General features: G+C 35.2%; 1 long non-coding RNA gene across 1 annotated transcript in view; it reads right to left on the bottom strand.

Moving 5' to 3' along the window:
• LOC127876019 (uncharacterized) overlaps positions 1-19,934 on the bottom strand; it is a 116,980-nt gene extending 97,046 nt beyond the window's left edge. The window contains exon 1 of the long non-coding RNA XR_008047603.1: positions 19,588-19,934. This is a non-coding gene — a long non-coding RNA (uncharacterized LOC127876019). The remainder of the gene's footprint in view (positions 1-19,587) is intronic.
• Positions 19,935-20,228: the final 294 nt, after the last annotated feature.

The following is a 20,228-nucleotide window of genomic DNA, read 5'->3' as shown; positions in this document are numbered from 1 at the left end:
ATAACCTTTCATATAATTTTACATAATTACCTTTTTGATAATAAACAACAAACGATGAATGTTTTGACACCCATTATATTTGAAGTATGCAAAGCCGAAAAATATCAAGAGGGTCCGCTATACATTTGTATACGCTGTTTCATCATAAAATTAACACCCTTTCTGTGTTATAATCAAGAGCTGAAATCGTAAATTTATTAAGCTTCATTAATACTTAGCTTTATGGATATGTCTCTAGAACAAAATATTTCAATATATTTCATAAAAAATATAATAATCATGGCAAAGGAAATTCAATGGCCGGTATCTAAACAAAAGCATAATCGCCAAGACCGTAGCATCAGTTCAGAGCGTTAGGAACGCGCGCTACATTTTCCCGCCTTCATTCCTTAATTACTTTAGTTTTTAAACAATTTTTTTTTCTATCGTATACAGAATTCTATTCTCCTAAGCAAGATGTTATTTTTAAAACTGAACTCCAAATATAAACGCTACAAATCGGTATAAAGTACGAACATGTCAACCGTAAATCTAGATTCTAAAACTCCAAAACGGTATGTTATTTGCAAAAGTTAAAGTTATAACTCGCCGGGCTGCCGAAATCGGAAGAAAAACTCAATATATAATGATATATCTGAAAACTACGTTACGTTAGCTTTCTAATGATATATAATTTGTCAAAATCGGCCTAGAAATGAAACTATAATTTAACAAAATACGTGAGTGAGTACATCAAATTTATAACCTCGGCGCTTCGATAAAAGATCGATAGTTACGACACGGTCACGTGACTTAGACACGACAAGATATTTGGCGTAACGGTCCCGTTTCTTATCCGTGTAATCTAGAATCCGTGCAGTACCAAAGGCAGCAACAACAGAGCAGGAAGCATGGTCATAATTAGCGTCAGAAGCAACATCAGAAATTGTATAAACAATGTGCAGCAATAATCGACAGCAGCAGCAGCGTCAACAACAATGGTATCATCAGCAGAAAAACTGACAACAAGGTGTCAATATAATTATAAACTGTAGCAGTATTAGGACAACTTCCATTACCAGCAGCAGCAAAAGAAGTAGCAACAGTAAACTGTTTCTGTATAACTGCAACCATCATCATTGACAGCAGCACTTGCAAAACAGGTAATGGCTTTGCCATAACATAGGATTGGCACTTACAATAGCGAAAGCAGTAGTTTAATGATATCACTTAATTTAAAAAAGTAACAACGAGAGCCAGAAAAAGGAAAAGAAAAATGACCATGCCAAGAAACTAACAATTCACCAATTAATTAGGTTAATAAAGTTTGAAGCATGTCTTCCATCATAACTTCCGGTATCAAACCGGATCGAAACCATTTTTCTACTTTAAATCAAAATTACATTTAACCAACTGGTCCACAATGCTATCCCACCCTGGGTCTTCATGTAAACTACTTAGACACAGAATTAAGGCCTAATAATTCCAGCCAAACTTAAGTTATCCAGTGCAAATAACTTTTTTTTAGTAACAGTGTACTTCACCCCACTGTCCCCAAATGCAATCATTATGTGACCTACCTTAACACATAATTTCAGCACAATATATCCATCCTATCTAAAGTTATTCAGTGCAACACTGACCTTGGCCAAACGGCCCCAAAGAAAACCTAATAAAAAGAGCTGTTGCGCGCAAACATATTTAAAGACCTTGTTTGGTCACCTCAAATGAATTTCAACTTGTGTCTTACTTTACTGACTTTTCTCTAAGTAACACAGGGGTATCATCATGTTCGGGCTCGTCAAAGTTATTGGACTTTGTAAGTGATTGCGTTAAAAACAACTGAACCAATGTGTAGTTTTATTTCAATATATGTAGACATACAGACTGAACCAATGTGTAGTTTTATTTCAATATCTGTAGACATACAGATATAAAGTTGTTGCACACAATTTCCAGACTTGTCTTAGAATGAAATGGGATTAAATTTGCTTAATTACTGGTCAGAGTTATTAGCCTTTGTCAGAGCCCACAAATGATAACACAAAAGACATGCGTGAAGTTTCAAATTGAGGGTCAGAGTTATAGAATTTGTAATTGATCTTACATAGTGAACTCAAACACATGTAAAATTCACTAATTAAAACCAATTATTAAAACCTAAATCTAATAACACTATTTTTGATACAATAATTGTTTGCCATTGATCAAAAATCAAAACAGAAATCTATGCAGTGGGACTTTTTAAACTTAACACTTTTTTTTGGCCAAAAGCTGGTTATCTTTACTGGTTACCTTACATCAATTTATCAGGCAATGTTTAAACAAGTTTAGCTTTGGCAAACAAAATTAGTCATGACAAGATCATGCAACTTTGAAAAATGTTACTAAATATGAAAGCAATGCAATCTGCTTGTCAAGAAAACCGACCACACACACTGTTTTATCAATTTCAATTGGAAAATTAATCTGATCCATATTTCAATTCAATGCTGTGTCATCCTTGGCTGTGATTTGGCACATCCACCTTTAAATATACACTGTAACTCCAATATAACGCGCTCCGTTATAACGCTGAATCCAATATAACGCGGAGGGTGCTTGGATCCCATTTTTTTCTCCAACATTCCATTTGATTTCTGATTCAAATCCGTATTATGCAACTTCAAGTATTTTCAGACAATTCAAAGATGGCGGCAATCACATGTTGATTGCTTTATTCAACCGTCCGTTGAACCGATTATAATCGCCTCGAGGTTAAACAACACCGACAGCTAATTGGTGTTAATCTGTTGTGTAATGTCAATAAAGGTGTGAAAAACTCGCGTGTCAGTGTTTATTACATGTATTTTCTCATCAGAGCGGTTCAGTGCGATAATTTCCAAAAGTTAAGTGCAAGCGGGATAGTTATACAATTAAAGTAATTCAAAACGATTCAAACATTCTTACTTTGATATGGTTGCAGTTTGACTATATTAAATGAGCGGCTGTGAAATATACTGCCTACTGTTTAAAACAACTTTTTCTGTCATTTCATTATCATTCTAGTATTATGTCATTTAATCTTTCAGTTCGTGTATAAGAAATTAAATAATGCATACGATTTATTTACACGCGAACGCAGTGTACCGGTAATTGTTAACAGAGTTTCACTTTCATTTTCGCGCGATATCAGAAAGTCCCCGGGAAACACGTTTTTTGAATGCGTATGACGCAATAAAACAATTTTTTGTACATGAGTCGTATTGCATTCAATCTAAATTTAAAGTCGCTCGTCCAATGAAAGCTCTGCCCCATAATGCACTGTACTCTTAACACTTCTGAAAATGGCATATATGCGTACGGTTGTGTTTACGAATTTCTTAAACATATATCGTAATTAATGTTCAAGATTATTATTTTTTAAGTGATGTTGCTATTTTATTGGATTATCGGATAAATGTGCACATAAGAAAAGCGGTATGTATACTGTTATCGATACGATTCGTTTTTTGCATTTGCGTCAACACAGCATGGCAATATACATGACCTATATTATAGGCTATTCTATACCTGTTGTTTTTATAGCGCCCTGCAGAAAATGAGCTCAAAACCTATAACGCGGATCCGTTATACTGCTGTTTCGCGGCTTGGACCCCATTGACCGCGCTATATTGGAGTTACAGTGTATATAGGTCTTGGTCTTGGTGAAATTTGCATCCAAACATGACGGATAGTAAGGCTGCTATATGCCCCCTGCCCCCCCCCATTTACGGAGGCAAAATCAACTTTCATCTTATTTTTTTTTGTAAAAAAACGTAACAATTTCCAAAAGTTAGTTTAAAACAGATATTTGCCCCATTCCTGAACTATTGAAAACAACAACTGATATTACAATATGATTACAGCTGCATTGCTTATCAGGCATTCAGCGTGCACTATGTTTGTACAGCAGTGCGCCTGAAAAGACCATGGTAAACTTGAGAATATTGGAATAAACTTCTTCTTGTTTCATCTCAACTATTATGTGTTTGATGGAAAAACACTTCCATATTGCATAACAGACTTCATTTTAGTTTCTATTGCATCTTTTTATATTTTTCAAATCATTGACAAGGCATTCAAAATATCAACAGTAATTATTCATTATTGAACCTTTTTACGAAGTTCCCCAGAATTGTGTAACTACCACTAAGAAGAGCCTTTATCAAGGGAGACAACTGTCACAAGAAGTGTGACTCACTTCAGGCTCTTGGAAGAAATAGTACTTGGCATTTTTCAGCTGGTATTTAATGTACATCTTTACAACCTGTTCATTTCTTTTAAATATTCTTAAATTATTTCATTGACATCTTTGTCTCATTCCTGCCAATGTTTGGCTTACAATCTATACAATTTTTTAAAATCAGATTTATATTGATGCTTATGTTTGTATTTTAGGCAGCGTTTTTTCCAATTTGGGGGAGGTGGCAAGTCCCTTTTGATGGAAAAATTTATGAGGAATGTAGGGGAATTACATTTTTTGATAAGAACAATAACATAATTCTATTCTACTTTGTAATAAAATATTCATTTAATTTACCATACAGGGGCATTTGACAATTAAACTGTGATCACCTATTTTTTAGTTTTGAGCATTAGCTCACGACTAAATTTTCAGAGCATGTTTTGCAAATCAGTATGTGCTCTTAGAAGCCTTAGCTACGCAAAGAACCTTAACTCATTATGCTAGGAACGATTACAGCTGCATGTCTGCACTGCAGACGACAAATGTTTAAGAGTGTCTGCTCTACTCCTGCAGTGAGTGTATTTACCAGCTTGTAAGACGACATTGGCCAGTCTAGTGTTTATCATTGGAATCTGCTTTCAGGGAAAATGGGGCTTAATGCATGTCAAATAAGACAGGGGTGTCAATTGTCCCAAATTTGAAATCCGGAAAATTAAGCCGAGAGTCTGAGGCCTTAGGATAAAGGGAAGAGAGGCCCCCCCCCCCCGAGCCCTAGCTTATTGTTCTTTTTTTATAGTCTTTCTAGGTGCAATTTCTGGTGAGTACAATGCGAAATATTATAAACCAAACCATCCGTAACACCGCATGTGTATTTGTCATTCTAAACAAATGATATTAAGAACTTCAAAATTAAATTAAAATCGACAAACCATACTGTATCCGAAAACGACTGTCCGAAAACATGTCCCAATACATCATTTGCAAATGAAATAAAATATGCATATCGTTTGACTGCAAAAAATGAAAACCAGTAACCAGTAACCTAGCAAATACGCAGTCAATATATAATTTGATTAACATATTGTTTTAAAATATGATATTGCAGTGCTTTACTTTGTTACTGCTCATGTCAGTGCCAGCCGCTTATCAGATATCAATAAATTAAATCGGTACCAAGCGCAAATGTCCGAAATGCCGACGATGCTTTAACAATATTCGTTCTGAAATGATCCCGCACTAAAAGAATTTTGTCCCTACCCCCACCCCCCTTAAACAAACTCATCGAATTTACATTCACCTCAAAATCAACCCTGGACGAATTTACATTCACCTCAAAATCAACCCTGGACGGCTCAAATCCGGATTTCCGGAATAATCCGGAAAATTGACACCCCTGTAAGAGTAGCCTGTGCACACTGATTAGCCTGTGCAATGTGCACAAGCTAATCAAGGACGACAACAGCGAACAACTTCAGTGCCTTCAGCGCTTTCATTTTATTCTATTTGTTTCCTTTTTGTGTAAAGGTAGCTACGTTAGCGTTACCGATTGCTGAAATTGCCATTGGTGATTACAATTCCTGGCTGGCGATTAAAATTATCATTTCCATGAAATTGGCTATTGAAAAAAATAGACCCCATGCTTAAAAAATGCACACTCTAAATGCCTGTTTTCAGGCCGTATAAATCAGTATTCTTATAAATCGCCAGAAACATTACTAATATTACACAGATAACACCCTTACCGGAAAGGCCCCAGGGGATAATGACGACCGCCTAGGTAAATAATCCACATGGCTAATGTCTTAATTGGGCACGCTTTACACTGCAACCAGACTTTTCGAACATTTGGGTTACTTGGCGATTTACGTGATAACAGAATCACTGAAGAGTGCCGTGTAATGATCTATGCTATAGATGTTACGATTCAACGTCATCGAATCGACCAGTACGGAATTGTCATTTAATCAGATGGGCGGAGTAATGGCATTGACATAGCAACTATAAACTAATTTCCCAAGAAACAACGAATTTGATTGGCTAAAAAAGTAGACAAGAGTAACTTCCCTGTATGGTAGCTATGTGACTTGAAAGACTGATTTAGAAAGTGAGTTGCAGATTTCGGGAAAAATGGATGCTGTGAAGGAAATGGAAAGTGGAAGCCACAGAAATTAACACAATTCTTTAGAAAAGATATCGGACATAATAATGTAAACTCACAAAATGACCAAATGTTAGGTTTGTGATCCGAGGACGTCTAGTATAGTGCAGACTTGAATGCAGAATCGGAAACGTCTACCTGTCAAGTCTAACGGTTTCGCCATAAGTCTCACGGTTTTAGATATCCAATGACGGTCTAATGCTGACTAAGTAATTTCTCAAGCATTTCTTCAAAAACAAAAAAAAATGAAAAAAAGTAATGTTTGGATTTCATAAAATGTTGTATTATTACTCCGAGACGCCGCGCTGTTTTAGTGGGACTGTTTTAGTGGTTTCAAATCAAAATACAACATGTACAGAAAACTGTTTAACGGTGTTAATGTATCATTATCACTTCGCCACCGGTGTCTATGTAAACAAAAAAAAATCGGCTGCAAAATGTCAGCAAGTGGCTCACAAGCGAAGAAAAATTTTCAAGCAAAAAATGGGCTAATTTCAGACAAAAATAGTCTTAATTTTGCTCAGGAAATAGCCCCAAAACGCTAGAGGTAGAAAAGCCCTTCATATGTGGAATGTTATGAAGAAAGATGAAATCTATTTTTTAGAATAAATAGGATTATACGCTTATACCGTAAAACGGTGTGTATAACGCGCATTTATGTATAACGCGCATCTACTTTTTAAAGCTAAAAAATCGGGAAAAAAAGTTTTTGAAGCAAAAAAATCGGGGGAAAAATTCCGTACCGCAGGCTAACTGAAAATCGTTATATTTACATTGCCGATCTTACTTATTCTTTTATTGCTTCAATTATAAATTATTTTTAAAACGATAACGATACAACTAGTTGGTGTTTTCTTTAAAATCATATTATGCGTAAAAATAAATGTTTGGATTTAAATGAATTATGCATGAAATGCACACTTTCCACGAGGATACCATCAAGGTTTTCATCATATGTCTCCGAAGTAAGGCCAGAGTTTTTTAATAAATAGATTTTCGGACCCGCCGACTCCTATTTTTGACGAAACCAAAAAAAAAAAAAAATTATATAATTTCAATCTCGGATTTTTTTTCGGGTGCCAAAAGCCGGGTTTTAGACACAAAACGCGTGTCGGGTTTTAGAGAAGTAATTTATTTAAAGCGTTTACCGATATCGCGTGTAAATGTATCATAAGCGCTTCTGTAACATCGATCATTTTTACTGAAAACATGCAAAATGGTGGCGAGACCACAAATTAATGCCTTTATACTGGTTTGGACTTATTATTTACCAGGATGCTAAAACAACAAAACAATTTATCAAAGCCACTAGTGACCAATCAATTGGCGATGTTGTGCGCAAACATGTTAATGAACACGACGAAATCGCTTCACTTGAAGCGTCTAAGACAATGATTGACACAGATAAGGTTAAGTGTGACCCATCTATGCCAGTGAATGTTTTGGTCGAGAGCGACTTGAAATGCATACATGCTATTTTAAAGTACCAAACCACACAGGATCGTAGTATTATAAAAGAAAATGCATTTGATGTCCTAATGGCGATGAGGAGGAATTACTGCTACCTTCCATCTGCCAGGTAAACCATTTGTAAATTATTTAAGAAATTTTACAATTTAATATATGCAATATATTCATTATTTGGCAAACCTGTCATTGCAATTAGCAGGCTGACCAAAAATAATGATTTTATTTATTTTTTATATTAACCCTTTCAGTGTGAGAACCAAATTTTGAAGGCCTTTGCAAACAGTTTGGATCCAGATGAGACGCCACAGAACGTGGCGTCTCATCAGGATCAAAACTGTTTGCTATTCTGATAGTATTCTTTGAAAAAATCGAAGAAAATGCTATTAAATTGTAGCAATTCAGCAGAAGCCATTTTAGCAGACCACAAATTTCCAAGCATGCAAAGGGTTAATTACTGATTAATTGATAAAACACAAACCATTATTATGCCCCCCTTCGAAGAAGAGGGGGTATATTGTTTTGCACATGTCATTCCGTTGTTCCGTCTGTCGGTCCGTCCACCAAATGGTTTCCGGATGATAACTCAAGAACGCTTAGGCCTAGGATCATGAAACTTCATGGGTACATTGATTATGACTGACAGATGACGCCTAAAAGATTTTGCAGGTCACTAGGTCAAAGGTCGAGGTCACGTTTGGGGGGGCATATGTCTCCGACCGCTGGATTTAATAAATCCAGATAATCTTGTTCAGTTATAATGTAAATATTTACTGCAGATTAAGAGCTCGTTACAGAGACATATACTGTGTACTCTATGATGCTTTTTCAATATATTGTTTCTTTGCATATGTGTGCAAAATTTCCCCATTGGCCTATTAAAATTGTTTTGTACTTGTGTCATGATCATGACTATGTTAACCATTGTTTGGTAATAACATTGTAAGATGATGATAATAATAATTCCATGCTATGCTGTGTGTCATGTTTTCTGCGTATTTTTATAAGTTGATAGTATTCATTATAATTTAGTTTCATACTGCATATATTGTTAAAAAAAATGTGTTATTCTATCTCTACATAATTCCTCTTTGCTATAAGATTGTAGTGGGAAACTTGTTCAGCTTTGTGTTTTACAATTTTAAATATTAAACCATCACAAGCTTAATCTTGTTAATTTTGTAACTAATAGATTTTGGTTTGTATTTTCTTTTAATACTCGAGCAACACTTGGCGTGTTTCATTTTTGAATTACATGTAAAAGATGTTGTTTTAATAGAGGAATATTAAAGTGCCTAGGCAGTGACATGGGGGATTGGATTACAGATTAAGATTTTTTAATTTGAAGATTGACTTTGCCAGAGTTTTTTTTAATTCAGATGTTCATTTTGTCTCAAAAGGAATTACTTGCAAAAGACATATTTGCGTGTTTGTGCATTTTCATTTGTAACAGAAACTGTTTCGGATAAAAGAAAATTATGCAACTATAATTATATTCGTATGAAATGCAGGTCTGTTAATAAATGTGTTTATTGCTAAATATTTGTATGAGAATGTTTAGAACATAATAAATTTCATTGACATTTATTATTTTGGTCACGAAATATACTTCATACCATAACATTTTTAGCATAGTGCATTTTTGGTCACCATCTTTTTTTTTTTTTTTTTTTTTTTTTTTTCCGTCCTCCTACTGGACATGTTTTGGAAAAAAATCCGAAAATCTTTTTATTAAAAAACTCTGGCCTAACTGTCCACGATTTTATCGTGGAGTACACATAACGGATGGATTAGTTATAACTAAGAAACTGACATTATTGATTGGTATTGTCACCTGGTTATTCATGCATGACTAATTCACAACCGCGCGTTTTATTTACAATGCCGATATCATGCGTTCTTTTCGAGTGTCTAAAATTGACAGGAGACTTTAACGACTCAAACTTCTCAACACCATCACGACATTACCGGCGATAAACAAACAATGGAGGTGTGAAGCCGTTTGCTGGTTCGCATGTTTTGATAATAGCCCAGCTACACAAAACTTGACAGGTGACGCAAATTGCTCAATAATCACATCCTCAATCTTGACAAGACGTATGAAAACGTGTAAACAAACACAGCATCAATTTTATTTACACATTTGAAAAGCAAGAAAAATAATCTTAAATATATCGGGAAATACCTTGCCGACATACTATTGTGAATCGACAAGTGCCCCCAAATAAATTGTGTAACCCTAGTACAGTAGGGTATAATATTGTGGGATAAGTAAACAATAACATTTAAATAAAAATGGCATCCTCGTTTTTCATTCTCTTCTTCAAATTTATTTGATTTCAATGCTCTGTACGTACCTGAAAAAGATAGAAAATATATATGTTAACTTTATAATGTTTGTTCATCTTATTCAGATCGTCAATATAACACTATTATTAACATAGTTACAGTTAAAACACCGGAAAACAGAATGATGCGAATTACCGCTACTGGGTAACTGACAGCGAAAAAATGTCTTGGCATGGCTGTAGTTGTGCATAACGCGCATCAAGTTTTTAAAATGAAATTTTGGGGTAAAAAAGTGCGCCTTATACACAACTTTTTACGGTATTCTACTTGTAAATGCAATTCTTTGTAACGAAGGCTAACATATAGTGAGCAAATACTTAGTTTATAACAAGAGCTGCGTTTGTGAATTACAATGCCCCCTACTTCACTTCACAACTAAAGAGCAACACAGCAGAGAATCCTAATTGAAAACATCATTACGAAGTTGCGGTCCATTGATATTTGACAAAGTTATAGGCCTTTGACAGTACCCCTGTATGATGAGACTGAAAGTTTTGGAAATAAATCCGGAAGTGTTATTTTAAAGAAAATTTCTTATTCCAAGGCCCGTAAATTCGTCCAATTGGACCGGAATAAAACTCAAACTTGATCTGTAAGTCAAGTTAGTAGACTCACACACCAAAATCAGGTTAATTTCTGCAAGCGTTTAGGAACAAGAGGGCCATGATAGCCCTGTATTGCTCCACTGCTGAAAAAAAGGCTGAAACAAATATTCTTGGCATGTGCAAATACTTAAATATAGGCCCTATTTAAGCACATGTACACTTTTGTGACCCCCTGGGCTGGGTCAAATTTAACCCCAGGGGCATAATTTGAGCAAACTTTGTAGAAGACTACTATATCTCACTACATACAAAATGTGGTAGCCCTAGGTCCTAGAGTTAAGGACAAGAATATTTTAAAAGTTTTCACAAATAATAGGGATGGAATCGAATACCTATATCGGTATTCGAATATTTGCAAATCTATTCAATTGAATATTCGAATATTTGCATAAAACGGCTGGATTGATTTAACTTCTAAGACTCAGTTTCGTATCCAATAGGGATATTAAAAATAAATTTACACAGAAATACAATTGAATATACAATTGTTGTATTGAGAAATAAAAAGAAAATGTAGCTTAATTGTAGAAAAAGCCTATTTAGGCGAAATATATCAGAAAAGAGTGAAACTTGTTCTGTGTTAACTTCAATTGTTTTGTAAGTTATATCCGTTTGCTGAATACAAGGCAGTTTATTAACATTGCTATTGAATAATTTTATCCCTGTTGGCTAATAATATTATCAATACTGTAATTGGGCACAAATAGAAGGAAAAATATCAGGTCATTGAATTTTGTTTTTATTTGAAATTTTAAAGTAACGATAGCATGAATGTTTATTTAAATAAACATATCAATAAGGCATGCAAAGCACACCAAACATTAAAGAATAAGAAAAGGTTTATTAGATGTCACCACATACATAATTTGGTAGCCCTTGGCCCAATGGTTATGGACAAGAGAATTTTTAAATTTTTCGCAAAATAGGCCCCATATAAGCGTATGTTCAGTTTTGTGACCCCTGGGCAGGGTCAAATTTGACCCAAGGGACATAATTTGAACAAACTTGGTAGAGAACTATAAGATGTCACAACATACCAAATTTGGTAGCCCTATGCCTTATGGTTAAGGACAAAGGATTTTTAAAGTTTTCACAAAATAGGCACTATATAAGCATATAAATGATTTTGTGGCCCCAGGGCAGGGTCAAATTTGACCCCTGGGGCATAATTTGAATGAACTAAGTAGAGGACTCATATGTTACTACATTCAAAATTGTCTAGCCCTAGGCCTAAACGTTATGGACAAGATTTTTTTTAAAGTTTTCACAAAATAGGCATTATATAAGCATATGTTCAATTTTGTGACCCCGGGGCAGGGTCAAATTTGACCCTAGGGATAAAATTTGAACAAATATGGAGAGGACTATTAAAGTCAGTATATACCAAATTTGATAGCCCTAGGCCAGATGGTTATGGACAGAAAGATTTTGAAGTTTTCACAAAATGGGCCTTATATAAGCATATGTTAAATTTTGTGACCCCCCAGTGCAGGGTCAAATTTGACCCCAGGGGCATAATTTGTACAAACTTGGTAGAGAACTATAAGATGTCACTACATACCAAATTTGGTAGCCCTAGGCCCAATGTTTAAGGACAATAAGATTTTTAAAGTTTTCACAAAATAGGCTACATATAAGCGTATGTTCAATTTTGTGACCCCCAGGGCAGGGTCAAATTTGACCCAAGGGGCATAATTTGAACAAACTTGGTAGAGGACTATAAGATGCCACTACATACCAAATGTGGTAGCCCTAGGCTTAATGGTTATGGACAGAAAGATTTTTAAATTTTTAACAAAATAAGCACTTTATAAGCATATAATCAATTTTGTGACCCCTGGGGCAGTTTCAAATTATACCTAGTGGCTTAATTTGAACAAACTAAGAAGAGAACTATTACATGTCACTGCATAACAAATTTGGTAGCCTTATGCCATACGGTTATGGACAGAAAGATTTTTTTAAGTTTTCATACAATAGGCCTTATATAAGCATATGTTCAATTTTGTGTCCCTCGGAGCAGGGTCAAACTAGACCCCAGGGGCATAATTTGAACAAACTTGGTAGAGGACTATAAGATGTCACTACATACCAAATTTGGTAGCCCTAGGCCCAATGGTTATGGACAAAGGTTATTTTTAAAGTTTTCACAAAATAAGCACTTTATAAGCATATATTTAATTTTGTGACCCGCGGGCTGGTTTCAAATTTTACCCCAGGAGCATTATTTTAACAAACTAAGAAGAGAACTATTTCATGTCACTTCATACCAAATTTGGTAGCCCTAGGCCATGCGTTATGGACAGAAAGAGTTTTAAAGTTTTCCCACAATAGGCCTTATAAAAGCATATGTTCAATTTTTTTACCCTCAGGGCAGGGTCAAACTTGACCCCAGGAGCATAATTTGAACAAACTTGGTAAAGAGCTATTAGATGTCACTACATACCAAATTGGGTAGCCCTAGGCCCAATGGTTATGGACAAATGATTTTTAAAGTTTTCACAAAATAAGCCCTTTATAAGATTTTTCAATTTTGTGACCCCCGGGGCAGTTTTAAATTTGACCCCAGGGGCATAATTTGAACAAACTAAGAAGAGAACTATTACATGTCACTACATACCAAATTTGGTAGCCCTATGCCATACAGTTATGAACACAGATTTTTAAAGTTTTCCCACAATAGGCCTTATATAAGCATATGTTCAATTTTGTGACCCTCGGGGAAGGGTCAAACTTGACCCCAGGGACATAATTTGAACAAACTTGATAGAGGACTATAAGATGCCACTACATACCAAATTTGGTAGCCCTAGGCCCAATGGTTATGGACGGGAAAATTTGTACAGTTTTCACAAAATAGACCCTATATAAGCATATGTTCAATTTTGTGACTCCAGGGGCAGGCTCAAATTTGACCCCAGGGGAATAATTTGAACAAATTTGGTAGAGGACTATTAGATGTCTCTACGTTCCAAATTTGATAGCCCTAGGCCCAATGGTTATGGACGACAAGATTTTGAAAGTTTTCACAAAATAGGCCTTATATAAGCAAATTTTCAATTTTGTTACCCCCAGGGGCAGGGTAAAATTTGACCCCAGGGGCATAATTTGAACAAATTTGAAAGAGGTTGACCCCAGGAACATTCCTGAGAAACACAGGACCATGACATAACCCCCCCTGGCCTTTGGCCAGTGGAGCTAAAAATGTCTGGAAAACTGTATTCAAGAGAAAAGTCCATGGCCTGAAATGTTGCCAAATATCAGTGGACCTGAAGGAAACTCTCACTTGATATAAAAGTCATTTAAGTAAATAAAATCACACACTTAAAAGTCATGTAAAGATCTGAAAAACGGTTATTAGGGTGAACATTTCCAAGGCCCAAGGCTCAAAACTTTGCCAAAACTCAATGGACCAGAACGAAACTCAAACTTCATCTGTAAGTCATGTAGGTAGACTCGTATATAAAAAATCAGCTAAATATCTTAAAACATTTTGTAAAAAACCTCTGGAAAACAATTATTATAGTGAACATTTGTAAGTCCAAACCCATAACTTTGCCAAAAATCAATGGACTGGAATGAAACTCTGGTATGAAACACTGCATCTGTAAGTCATGTAGGTAGACTCACACACCAAATATCTAATCTTTATCTGAAAGTGTTTAGGAATAGGAACAAACAAGAGGGCTTGAAAGGCCCAAAGTCGCTCACCTGAGATAAAAAGAAATGACCTGTTCTTTGCAGCCCAAGATATCAATGGAATAAATGTTCTAACCAAGTTTCATGAAGAATGAACAACAAATGGCCGCCTGGCGGCCATGTTTTTTTAACAGACCTGAACCAATTTTGAACTCTTCCAAAATATGTTCAAATTTCATGAAGATTGGGCAAAAAATGTGTTTTCTAGACTGTTCACATGTTTTCACTATATACATTAAGAAAACTGCCCCACCCCCTGGCGGCCATGTATTTTCACTGATCACTTCCATTTTCAAACTCGTCCGAGACATCCACATAACTAATGTTTTGACAAAATTTCATGAGAATAGCAGTGTTTTTTTTGGATGAAATATTCCGCGTTATACGGCCCCATTCCCCCATCTCTAGAGTATATATTTTTCCCCCAAATATTTGAAAAATCCCCTCTCAGATGTGTAATTCAATTTTAATCAATACCTCATTTAAATACGTCTTTTGTTACGAATTTATTTACTATAATTTTCCTGAACTGCTGAATCCGCGTGTTTACTTTCTATAAGCCTTTACAACTTTACCGCAAACCGTACGTAGTTCACTATCACGACGTTCACTTTACGACATCTACCGCAAACCCTACCTATTCCACCATGTCGCACAACAGCAAAAGCTATTGGAAAAAAAAATTGACAACAAATCTGTTTTAACTTAAAACAAGAGGGCCAAGATGGCCCTGAATCGCTCACCTGACTAACCTTGCCACATCAACTTAAATTCTATCAGACCCATATACAATTCCAAGCCAGATTTAATTAATTAATACATTCTGACAAAATTCCATAAAGACATGATGAAAACTGTGACCTCTAGGTCTGTTTTTCAAGATTAACAAGAGATGTGTTTGTCAAAAACACAATGCCCCTTATAGCGCCGCTTTGAAGCCATATATTTGACCTTGACCTTTCACCACTCAAAATGTGCAGCTCCATGAGTTACAAGCAACCCCTGTTAAATTTTAAAATTTGTCATACATTAGTTTTATTAATTTAGCTAGATAGATATTCCAAAAAGCTTTCCAAAACAGTTTGAATTGTTAAAATATCCCCACCTGAAGAGAAGTTATGACAATTTTTGTCACGGAAATTTTATCAATTTATTGGAAAATATTGGTACTTATAACAACATAGTAAATGCGTTAAATCGAAGCACCTTCACCTTATGTTATTACTGAAGTAATTGACATAACTTTTGTTCAAAAGGAGATTTTTATTACTATAATCATCATGTGTGCATAACAAAAATAAACAGTTTACAACAAACCATTTATAGAAGTACATACATCATAACTCAAGCACATGTTCATAAAATAAGCATATGATCAATTTACATTACATGAGCACATGATATCCTGAACATACATTTTAGCAGAAGGCCATAATCCACATTATGTGTGCATAACAAACAAAAAACAGTACAACAAAACATTTATATATATACACACATCATAACTCAAGCACATGTTCATAAAATAAGCACATGATAAATTTACATTACATGAGAACATGATATCCTGAACATACATTTTAGCAGAAGGCCATAATCCGCCTCAACTTCAATCCAGCCCAAATCTTGAAAGCACGTTTGAAATCAAACTTATCCATTGGTGGGCTGTCTATGGACAAAATCAACAAGTTCTCCAAGTTTTCAATTTTAATAGAATTTCTGAGGGATGTTGAATGTCAATTCCTTTTCTACCAATCAAATTAACTACATTCTCATATATGCTCTCTGCATTTGCTCTTTGAAGTTCAGCCACACCTAAAAAGCAAGTATGTGGCAAAGCCATTCCAAACACATCAGTTTTCAAAAGTCTAACATAGGTCTCTAAATTTTGCTTCACTGAAATGCCTGTACTCTCATCGATCATGATACTGTACTTGCATGATGTCTGTATCTTCTGGAGAAGATCACTCCTCAGAACGTCTGCCATACAGTTTTGAAATTCCGACACACTGGAGCCGTGTTCATATGACGTGTGGCTGTCAACTCGAAGGTCATTGAGCTGGGTTGCACCCTGAAAATATATTAATACAAATTTGCATCCTGAAAATATAATTTATGATTTCAAGTATATTTTGCTCAACATTTGTAGCAAACATAAACAAAATCAAATTTTATCAATCAATTTAAAACAAATAAAACTTGTTTTGAAGATGTTTTATTTATTTTTTTACCTGCAAGACACACAATCTGTTCAGGTCTGGAACCAGAGATGATGCGAGAGTATGTTGTGCAGCAAAGTACACATCCGTCATAGCAGACACTACAGCCGCTTCACTTTGAGATATTGCTGCAGCCTGCGCATTTGTCATTGATGTTTTCAGACTTCAAGCTCGTGAGGCCTCTTTGCGATCTGAAATAAACAAAATTAAATATGCTAAATTTCAAAACAAAAAGCTCATTTTGAAAAGTGTCAATATATATTAATTATGAACATAACAAAATATTTTTGGTATTTTTAATATATTATTAAAAATATAAAAATTGTTCATGTAAATTCATTTTAATATTGATTATCATTTTTTTTTTATTACCTTTTGATTTTTCGTGTTTTGAAATGTTGTCTTTTTTCAACATACTACACCCAAAGTGAATGAATTTGTTTTTGAAACTGTATGCATATATTTTGCAATACATTGTTTTTGATTTTGCATTTTAGTCTAACCACTTGAATTCCGAAAGCCAAACATATTTGAATGATCTATTATCAAATTTGATTTTTTTTAGACCGTGTTATTAGATTCGTCAGAGTCCAAAGGACGCTTATTGCCTATGGTCGCCATAATGGCAGTCGCAATTTCCGACACTTTCGCCAAAAATGTCAAGGGTTTTATACCCGTTCATCTATTGTCATTCACAATTAAAACACATTTAGCCTTTAATCATTACAAACATTATGAACTTATCAAAATTAATATCAATTATCAACTTCTTTACTTACGTTCATTGTGTGACTAAGTTGATAATTCGCTAACGGCTTTTACTCAAATTGATTGAAATTGGCAGCAATCTTTAATCTTTAATCAGATGTAATTGTTTATTTAAGCGGATAAGATGTACGATTACACCATTGCTTTGTTTTCACACCAGTCATTTTCCTTTGTCTTGATGACAGGTTCTGACAGGTGTAAATGCCGACTGCGTATCAATTTTTCGGGTCAATAACACAGCGATGTATTGAAGCACAGTCTACAGCTGAAAGAGTTTATTATCTTGGACCGCATTTGTCAGGTAAAAAATCGTTTGCCAAATGTTTTAGCCAAACGATTATTTTATTCGCTTAATTTGCTAAATTTTCCCAATTGGCCAATCTGGCGAACCACAGCGGGAGCCCTGTAACGATTCAAAATCACTTATTATCAGGATAAACATTCTGACCATATTTCATTAAGATCAGATGAAAACTATGACCTCTAATGTCTACACAAGGTTATTCTATTATTTGACCTAATGACCTAGTTTTTGACCCCAGATGACCAAAATACAATCCCAACCCAGATTTCATCAAGATAAACATTCTGACCAAAGTTCATAAAGATTGGATGACAACTGTGACCTCTGTTGTCTACACAAGGTTTCTATTATTTGACCTAGTTTTTGACCCCAGATGACCCAAATACAATCCCAACCCAGATTTCATCAAGATAAACATTCTGACCAAATTTCATAAAGATTGGATGAAAACTATGATCTCTACTGTCTACACAAACAAATTGTTGACAGACACACACATGCACGCACAATGGATGCCGGACATCACATGGTCACATAAGCTCTTCGTGACAGGTGAGCTAAAAAGAGATGCCAAAGGATGTTCTACGAATCTCAGAACCTTCGGAAATTACTCCCTTTAGTAACCCTGAACAGACAGTGCCATGGACGGACTCGGACGATTTTACACAGCAAAATGTAACATTAACTGAGTCAGCATCGTCAACGTCTTCCCTGGAAGTAATGCCAGGGCTGTCAATGACGAAATTGGCAACTGAATGCTCGGAGCCAAGTAAAAAACATGCCCAATATTGCATATGTTTATATAAAGAAGACAAAATAACAAATACAATCTCATTTATTTGTTAAAACACTGACTTATTTAAGCATGATAAATTCCCAATGTTTTCCAAAAAAGAGCCGTTTCAACGAAGCAAAAATTCCCAAAATGGACAATTTTGTCGATAAAAAATTCCTAATTTGGTCAGACTCCTTTTCCCAAAATAGGCAGAAAACCCTCTAGGCAGAGGAAACCTTGAGACATACATTTTGAAAAAAGTTTCATTAAGAATGGGCATAATATGTAACATCACAATGTTTTAATATAACCATGTAAGAGAAACTGCTCAGCTCCCTGGAGGCCATGTTTTTTTTAAACAGCCTGTTACCGCTTTCAAACTCGACCGAGATTTCATTGGGAAACATTTTCTGACCAATTTGCATGACGATTATAAATAAATGTGCCCTTTACTAAGTTAAAATTGCAAGTTGTAGACAAACAGCGCACAACAGACAAAAGGGGATCATAAAAGCTCACCATGAGATTTGTTATGTGAAGGTGAGGTAAACATGTACATTATGTACAATAACTCAACATATTTATCTTAGAAATTACAGACTGGTATTCAGTGGCATGAAAGCTGCCATTTTAAGAAGAAAAATCATCCCAATAGATGTTATGCTAGAAACAAGTATAACAAGATGCGTTTGTAAAACACAATGTCCCCCTATATGATGTTTGACCTTGAAGGATGACCTTGACCTTGTGAAGGATGACCTTGACCTTTCACCACTCAAAATGTGCAGCTCCACGAGATACACATGCATGCCAAATATCAAGTTGCTATCTTTAATATTGCAAAAGAATTCATAAAATAAGCGATTTGGGCCACATATATTTGACCTCTGACCTTGAAGAATGACCTTGAACTTTCATCACTCAAAATGTGCAGCTCCATGAGATGCACATGCATGCCAAATATCAAGTTGCTATCTTCAATATTGCAAAAGTATTTATAAAATAAGCGATTTGGGCCACATATATTTGACCTCTGACCTTGAAGGATGACCTTGACCTTTCACCACTCAAAATGTGCAGCTCCATGAGATACACATGCATGCCAAATATCAAGTTGCTATCTTCAATATTGCAAAAGTATTCATAAAATGAGCGATTTTGGCCACATATATTTTACCTCTGACCTTGAAGGATGACCTTGACCTTGACCTTTCACCACTCAAAATGTGCAGCTTCATGAGATACATATGCATGCCAAATATGAAGTTGCTATCTTCAATATAGCAAAAGTTATTGCAAAATGTTAAAGTTGGCGCAAACAGACAGACAGACCAACGGACCAACAGACCAACAGACAGACAGGGCAAAAACAATATGTCCCCCACTACTATAGTGGGGGACATAAAAATGAAGTGCAAAGAAAGTAGTTATTACCTTATTACTTACATATATACATGTGTAAATGTATCAATGTACAGTCAAACCTGAATTCAGCGGTCAGTCAAGGGAAATTACCAAAGTGACTGTTGTCCACAGGTGACCAATGAATTCGGATCACAATTTTAAGATGGTTGGTCAGTTGGTAGTATTGCTACGTCGTTACCCCACCCAGTCGTTTGCATTTACTTAAATTGAATAATACAGAACAATATCTTAAAAATTTATTTAATTTCATTTTGTTAAACTAAATAATTGACT

The sequence above is a fragment of the Dreissena polymorpha genome, chromosome 1 (genome assembly GCF_020536995.1).
Source record: "Dreissena polymorpha isolate Duluth1 chromosome 1, UMN_Dpol_1.0, whole genome shotgun sequence".
NCBI classification, from domain to species: Eukaryota; Metazoa; Mollusca; class Bivalvia; order Myida; family Dreissenidae; genus Dreissena; species Dreissena polymorpha.
Note: the sequence above shows the minus strand (reverse complement) of the source record. Positions and strands in the feature narration are given on the sequence as shown.